We start from the raw sequence: 8,085 nt of genomic DNA, 5'->3' as shown, positions 1-8,085 counted from the left end.
TTGTCTCAGGAGGAGGCTCAGCGTTTTGCCAACCGTTGTCGGCGTGTGGGTTCCCGGCTTCGGGTTGGGGATTTAGTCTGGTTGTCTTCTCGTCATGTTCCTATGAAGGTTTCTTCCCCGAAGTTCATGCCTCGGTTTATTGGTCCTTATAGGATTTCTGAGATTATCAATCCAGTGTCTTTTCGTTTGGCCCTTCCAGCCTCTTTTTCCATCCATAATGTTTTTCATAGATCTTTGTTGTGGAAATATGTGGTGCCCGTGGTTCCCTCTGTTGATCCTCCTGCCCCGGTGTTGATTGATGGGGAGTTGGAGTATGTTGTGGAGAAGATCTTGGATTCTCGTTTTTCAAGACGGAGGCTTCAGTATCTTGTCAAGTGGAAGGGTTATGGCCAGGAGGATAATTCTTGGGTTGTTGCCTCCGATGTTCATGCTGACGATTTGGTTCGTGCCTTCCATTTGGCTCGTTTGGATCGGCCTGGGGGCTCTGGTGAGGGTTCGGTGACCCCTCCTCAAAGGGGGTTACTGTTGTGAATTCTGTTGTGGGTTTTGCTCTTGGGCTCCCTCCGGTGGTTATAAGTGGTAGTGCTGCTGTTTGTCCTTCACAGCAGTTATCAGGTGCGTCCACTTCGGACGGGGCTATTTAGTCTGGCTTCACCCTTTAGTGAGTGCCAGTTGTCCATTGTTTTCTGGAGGATTCACATCGCTGCTTGGTTTCTCCTGCTGGATTGTCCAAATCATCAAAGATAAGTCCTGGCTTTGTTTTTGCAGTCCACATGCGGTGGACTTTATAGTTCAGTGAATTGCTATGTTTTTTCTTGTCCAGCTTTGTCTGTGTAAGGATTTATTCAGCCAAGCTGGAAGCTCTGGAGTTGCAGAGTTACCCTCCATGCCTTTAGTTAGGTGTGGAGATTTTTGTATTCTCTGTGGTGGATTTTTGTAGTATTTTAATACTGACCGCACAGTACTCTGTCCTGTCTTTTCTTTCTAGGTAGCGTGGCTTCCTTTGCTAAATTCTGTTTTCAGTCTGCGTTTGTAATTTCCCTCTCCTCGCACAGCCAATATTTGTGGGGGGCTGTCTTTCCTTTGGGGATTTTCTTTGAGGCAAGATAGTTTTCCTGTTTCTTTCTTTAGGGGTAATTAGTCCTCCGGCTGTGACGAGGTGTCTAGGGAGTGACAGGAACATCCCACGGCTACTTCTAGTTGCGGTGTTAAGTTCAGGGTCTGCGGTCAGTATAGAGGCCACCTACTCCAGAGCTCGTCCATGCTGCTCCTAGGCCACCAGATCATAACAGGTTATGGCAAGGAGGATAATTCTTGGGTTAATGCGTCCGAGGTTCATGATGACGATGTGGTTCGTGCCTTTCATTTGACTCGTCTGGATCAGCCTGGGGGCTCTGGTGAGGGTTCGGTGACCCCTCCTCAAGGGGGGGGTACTGTTGTGAATTCTGCTCTTGGGCTCCCTCCGGTGGTTATAAGTGGTAGTGTGTTATGATTGACCTGGTGGTTAGAAGCACCCGGAATGACCTGATGAGCAAACTAGTAATACTGAACTAGCTCTGGGAAGTGGGAACTCTGCTGACCGCAACCACTAATCCTATCACAACACACTAGAAATAGCCGTGGAGCGTACCTAACTCTGCCTAGACGCCTCTTCACAGCCTAAGAGCTAACTACTCCTAAAGATAGAAAATTAAGCCTAGCTTGCCTCAGAGAAATTCCCCAAAGAAATAGGCAACCCCCGACACATATTGACTGTGAGTTAAGATGGAAGTCACAAACACAGGAATGAAACAAGATTCAGCAAAGGAGGCCAGACCTTACTAAACAGATTGAGGATAGAAAAGGTATCTTTGCGGTCAGCACAAAAATCGACAAAAATCCATGCAGAGTGTGCAAAAGAGACCCCCGCACTGACTCACAGTGCGGAGGTGCCACTCTGCATCCCAGAGCTTCCAGCTAACAGGACAAAATCATGATAACAGGCTGGAAAAGAAAACAATGCATCAAAGAGAAGAAAAACACCTGCCTAGATAAATGGCATAACTTCAAATCAACATAAACATCAAGAAGGAGGACTAGAAGCTATATAGCCATAAAATCACAAAGCTTTATTGAAGACATACATACAAAATCAATTAAAAAGGAGGCAGAGAATATGCAAATAAGAACCACCAAGGAGGTAAGATAATACAATAGTGTTTACATAAATAGCAAATTAATGGTCAAAAAAACTATACAAAAAATGCGTAGGATTCAGGTATAATAAAGTTCATAGAAATGTACTTCCCTTCATAAAAATAGTTAGGGGTACTATACGCATATAAATGTAAGTATGTATATACCCAAGCTTATTACTAATATTGTATCTTGCCACAAAGTGGCTATGTGCTTTAATAAATATTCCGAAAAATAAAGTGTATAAACAAAGCCTAATCCTATATAATATAATGTGGTGACCTTCATAAAGAGGATAAAATCCTTCACATACCGTTATTATATTTCATAGGGAATATACATGCGGCTTAAAGTGCAAAATTAGTGGCCTATAGAAAGGAACATAGCTGATGCACATATAAGACTTTGCCAAGTGGCATATATAGAAACAGAAATAGCTTGGAGTATTACCTCTATAGTGGTAGCAGCAGCCCGACGCGCGTTTCGCGTATTGCTTCGTCTAAGGGAAAGTGCTTACTACTGTTGTGTTACTAGTTGCTTTTATAACCCCAGTTACATCCACATTGGTGACATTCTAATGGCGGTGCTTCCGCCGGCAAACCCGCATGACGTCGCTGCTGGTCAGCGCCACGTGACGCCTGACCACTCCCCAGCCCGACGCGTCAGAGCAAGAGGGTGGACCAAGCGCCAACAGCGACGCGTCTCCACAGCAACGTCAAGCCAGGAGACCTACGCAAGCGCCCATTGCGCTAGTAAGTATCGGTGGGGGATTCTCAAGATAAACAAATAAGTGAAGACTATAAATAAATTCGGCTCAATGTGTATATTTTCTAAAGGTAAAAAGTGTACCTACCTTTTATCTTTATTTTAGCTGCCTTTAAGCATTTTTTGATATCAGAAATCCCCTTTGGTCTTATGGCTACATATCATCCTCTTCTGCGCTATCGGTGGAACCATGAATATTTTATTATATACTGGACTATCGTTATTTATAAGCAAAGAAACAGTGGGAGAAAGTATCATCCCATGAAGAAATTTTCCTTTGAGATATTTTGTATTTTATAAGTGAAGACTAGTATATATTGTAGGTTTGCTTTGTGTTTACATTTTTATAAATGTCTATATTTATATATAATTGTTATTTAGAAATATATTTTTTTTTCACTTAGTATCAGACACTATAATGCACTTTGTCGGTGTTTTATTATATTATTTTATAATAATGTTATTTGATATATAAGTTTATTATAGCACTATTTATGGCACATATTTGTGATACTAATATAGTTACAGTATCTTGTTGGCATTTTTTACACTATTTTTATCTTTAAAAACGCATAAATATATATAGAGCAGCTTGTTCATATTGTGAATTCCTCCCCTATATTTTTGATGGTGGGTGCTCCCTTGGTGGCTCCCTGCTTTGATGTCGCTGTGGGGACGCGCCGCTGTTGGCACCTGGTCCGCCTCCTTGTTCTGACGCGTCGAACTGGGGAGCGGACGGATGTCACGTGGCGCTGAATAACAGTGGCGTCACGCCGGTTTGCCATCGGTGGAGCTATCTAAACCTTTTTTACACACTAAACTAATGCTATTTTGCAGCATAGTTACATAAGTGTTATCTCATGCTGTCTTTGAGATGTTATGCGTTTTTATAGTCAGGATTTTTATATTTTGCATGATTTCTTTACATTTATATTTATGAATGTTTACATATGTATATGTATTTACAATTTGTTTGCACGCGGTATTAATTATAATTTTTGTGTTATTTATTTATAATTTTTTAGAGTAATAATATATATTTTTGTCACGTATTTAGATATACGATTATACTACAGCACTTTTTATAGCATCACATATGGCACTTTTATGGTAGTAATTATATACTCATAGCTCTTTAGTTTTTCTTATATTCCTTTAGTGAGTATTTATTTTTAGTATTTTTGTTGGTTTTGATAGGTACACTTTTTACCTTTAGAAAATATACACATTGAGCCGAATTTATTTATAGTCTTCACTTATTTGTTTATCTTGAGAATCCCCCACCGATACTTACTAGCGCAATGGGCGCTTGCGTAGGTCTCCTGGCTTGACGTTGCTGTGGAGACGCGTCGCTGTTGGCGCTTGGTCCACCCTCTTGCTCTGACGCGTCGGGCTGGGGAGTGGTCAGGCGTCACGTGGCGCTGACCAGCAGCGACGTCATGCGGGTTTGCCGGCGGAAGCACCGCCATTAGAATGTCACCAATGTGGATGTAACTGGGGTTATAAAAGCAACTAGTAACACAACAGTAGTAAGCACTTTCCCTTAGACGAAGCAGTACGCGAAACGCGCGTCGGGCTGCTGCTACCACTATAGAGGTAATACTCCAAGCTATTTCTGTTTCTATATATGCCACTTGGCAAAGTCTTATATGTGCATCAGCTATGTTCCTTTCTATAGGCCACTAATTTTGCACTTTAAGCCGCATGTATATTCCCTATGAAATATAATAACGGTATGTGAAGGATTTTATCCTCTTTATGAAGGTCACCACATTATATTATATAGGATTAGGCTTTGTTTATACACTTTATTTTTCGGAATATTTATTAAAGCACATAGCCACTTTGTGGCAAGATACAATATTAGTAATAAGCTTGGGTATATACATACTTACATTTATATGCGTATAGTACCCCTAACTATTTTTATGAAGGGAAGTACATTTCTATGAACTTTATTATACCTGAATCCTACGCATTTTTTGTATAGTTTTTTTGACCATTAATTTGCTATTTATGTAAACACTATTGTATTATCTTACCTCCTTGGTGGTTCTTATTTGCATATTCTCTGCCTCCTTTTTAATTGATTTTGTATGTATGTCTTCAATAAAGCTTTGTGATTTTATGGCTATATAGCTTCTAGTCCTCCTTTTTGATGTTTATGTTGATTTGAAGTTATGCCATTTATCTAGGCAGGTGTTTTTCTTCTCTTTGATGCATTGTATTTTTCTGTATTAGTTTACAGTTTTCTATATTTCTGCCAGGATGGACATTAAAGCCAGAGACAAAAACTGGCTTACATGTATTGACACAGTTTTTGGAGGAGAGTCGATGCAATCAGTAACTACAGAGAGTGGGCAAAAGTTGGAGCTTAAAAATTCCATGAAATATTTTTTAAAAAAGAGGACCCGAACCTGGTGGAATAAGGCATCATTAGAGAGTTATTTGGCCAAAGGCCTCATACCGAGAGGCCTTCGGGTGCGTATCATGCCCTCTTTCCCAGTTGAGGACATGACATTTAGGACAAAATGGGAAGAGGCGTGTTCAGTGTGTTCAAGAGCTCTTATGGAGCTATTAATAGGCAATAACAAAAAAAGCATTGAAAAGTTAGACACAGAAATTGAAGACACTCAGAAAAAACTAAGTGAAAATTTAAGTGTCTCTGAGATGGATGGACTTAATAAAGAAATCGATAATCAATTCTCTATATGGGAAAAGGAGATAAAGGAGATTAAAGCTAAAAAATTCCAAAGAGACCTACAGGATTATAAAAGTAACACAGTTTATAAATGGCAATCAACTACCGTTAAATCTCCTAATATATCCCGGTCCTCCTCTATGTCATCTGTATCCTCAAGAGAAGGAGAAGAAACTCATAATCGTTTATATAATTTGCGTAAAACTAACTATAGGAGGAAGAATGATACATCAAAGAGATACGGAAGGAATAATGGAGGTGCTTCTTCCTCTAAATTACAGGTGATTAACCTCTCTAGTTGTGAACTTACAAAAGCACAAAATGAAGTGTTAAGCTTAGGTCTATCTTTTTCACCTACTTCATCCTTTAATTCCTTTTTAGCTATAAAAGATCTACAATTGTTTGCTCGCAAGCTAGTCCTCAAAAAATTGCATAACAAACCTACAGAGGAGGACTGGACTGATGCAGATCTACAAGCTATAGCCATTTTAGAGGAACTAAGTGATGAACAACAACAATCGAGCCATGAAGTGAATACAGGTAAATTTTTTCCACCTACCCCAAAAAAATTTCCCCCTCTAAATCTTTACCCTGATATTGAAATGTTCGTCAAATTGGTTACCAAAGAATTTGAGAAAATTAAAACATCGACTGTCGGATCAAATTTGTCTAGAGCCCATAGAGTAGCTTTAAAAGAACTTAAAAATTTAAAGGGGGTATTAATTAAATCTGCGGATAAAGGGGGGAATGTGGTGGTTTGGCCGACACACATGTATGAAAAGGAGGCTTACAGGCAATTGCGGGATGAATCCTGCTATAAAAAATTAACATTTAACCCGACATCCAAATATCAACAAGATCTACAAAACATCTTGGATAAAGCCTTCTATGAAGGGTTAATAACAAAAGATTTGCAAAACCACCTCATTCCCCAATATCCTAAAATGGCCTGTATCTACTTTACCCCTAAGATTCATAAAAATCCTGATGTTCCACCGGGGCGGCCTATAGTTTCAGGCAATGGAAATTTATGTGAGACAATATCCAAATTTTTGGATTTTCATTTAAAGCCATTGGTAGCTGATCTCCCCTCCTACGCTAAAGACACTGGTGATGTCTTGAGAAAGATTGAAGGAATACCCTGGGAGGAGGATATGTGGCTAGTCTCGATGGATGTAGAATCATTATATACATCCATCCACCATCGGGATGGCATTCAAGCAGTTAAAACTTTTTTGAGAATGAGCGAACATGAACCAGACTTTGTGAATTTTCTTCTCACCCTGCTAACTTTTGCCCTGGAGCACAATTTTTTTATTTTTAAAGAGACTATATATCTTCAAAGACAAGGCACTGCCATGGGCGCGGCTTTTGCGTGTTCATACGCAAATTTATTTTTAGGTATGTGGGAGAGAAAGATTTTTTTCACGGAACCAGTAGCGCACATAGAGGGAGTCCTGTTCTGGACCCGCTACATAGACGATATTTTGATCGTCTGGCAGGGTTCAGAACGGGACCTCCTGGATTTTGTAAAGATTCTGAATAACAATAATTTGAATATCCGATTAACCTGTAACTACAGTCAAACTACTATTGATTTTTTAGATATTCAGATCACAGGAGAAATTGGAAAAACCCTTGAAACTGATGTTTTCCGTAAAAAAACAGCCGTAAACAACTTACTCCATGCAACATCTTCACATCCGAGGCCTCTCATAGATGGAATACCTACGGGACAATTTTTGAGAGCCAGACGAATTTGCTCTAATGATCTGACTTTTCAGAAACAAGCTAGTTTACTCGCAACAAGATTTGAAGAACGAGGTTATTCTAAGAGAAGTATAAAAAGAGGCCTTAAGAAAGCAAAAAAATTAAAACGCCCCGATCTTCTGCAACAACGTAAGAACAATGCTGCCGAGCCAACAGTGCGCTTCATATCCACATACAATGGCAAATGGTTTGAGATGAGAGAAGCTTTGAATAAATATTGGCCTATTTTGACAAATGACCGTACCCTTACTCAATATTTACCGCAACATCCGTCCATTACTTTTCGTCGATCGCCTAACCTTAAAGACCAGCTAGTTCACAGCTACTACCGCGGACCACAAATAGAGAGGAGTTTTTCATCTAAAGGCCCAAAATGGGGTTTTTACCCATGTGGAGAATGCATTGCCTGCCCTAATATGCTGCGTGCTACTGAGTTCAAATCCAGTGACGGTAAGACCATATTCACCATCACGCAGCACATCACTTGTAATTCGATAGGGGTAGTTTATTTAGCAAGATGCACTTGCCCCAAGCTATATGTAGGGCTCACATCTAGGTCACTCAAAATTAGGGCAAGAGAACACTACCGGGATATAGCAAATGCAATTAGTGTAGAGGATCCTACACTTTTGAAGCCTATACCTAGGCATTTCAAAAAATACCATGGCTGTGAT

General features: G+C 40.0%; 1 long non-coding RNA gene across 1 annotated transcript; it reads left to right on the top strand.

The window, feature by feature from the left end:
• The first annotated feature begins 5,679 nt into the window (after positions 1 to 5,679).
• Positions 5,680 to 7,855, top strand: LOC143818558 (uncharacterized). Its single transcript, XR_013224606.1, has 3 exons — positions 5,680 to 5,922; positions 6,023 to 6,181; positions 7,247 to 7,855. It is a non-coding gene; the product is annotated as an uncharacterized LOC143818558 (long non-coding RNA).
• Positions 7,856 to 8,085: the final 230 nt, after the last annotated feature.

The sequence above is a fragment of the Ranitomeya variabilis genome, chromosome 3 (assembly GCF_051348905.1).
Source record: "Ranitomeya variabilis isolate aRanVar5 chromosome 3, aRanVar5.hap1, whole genome shotgun sequence".
In the NCBI taxonomy this organism is placed as follows: Eukaryota; Metazoa; Chordata; class Amphibia; order Anura; family Dendrobatidae; genus Ranitomeya; species Ranitomeya variabilis.
This window is presented reverse-complemented; position numbering and strand designations above follow the sequence as displayed.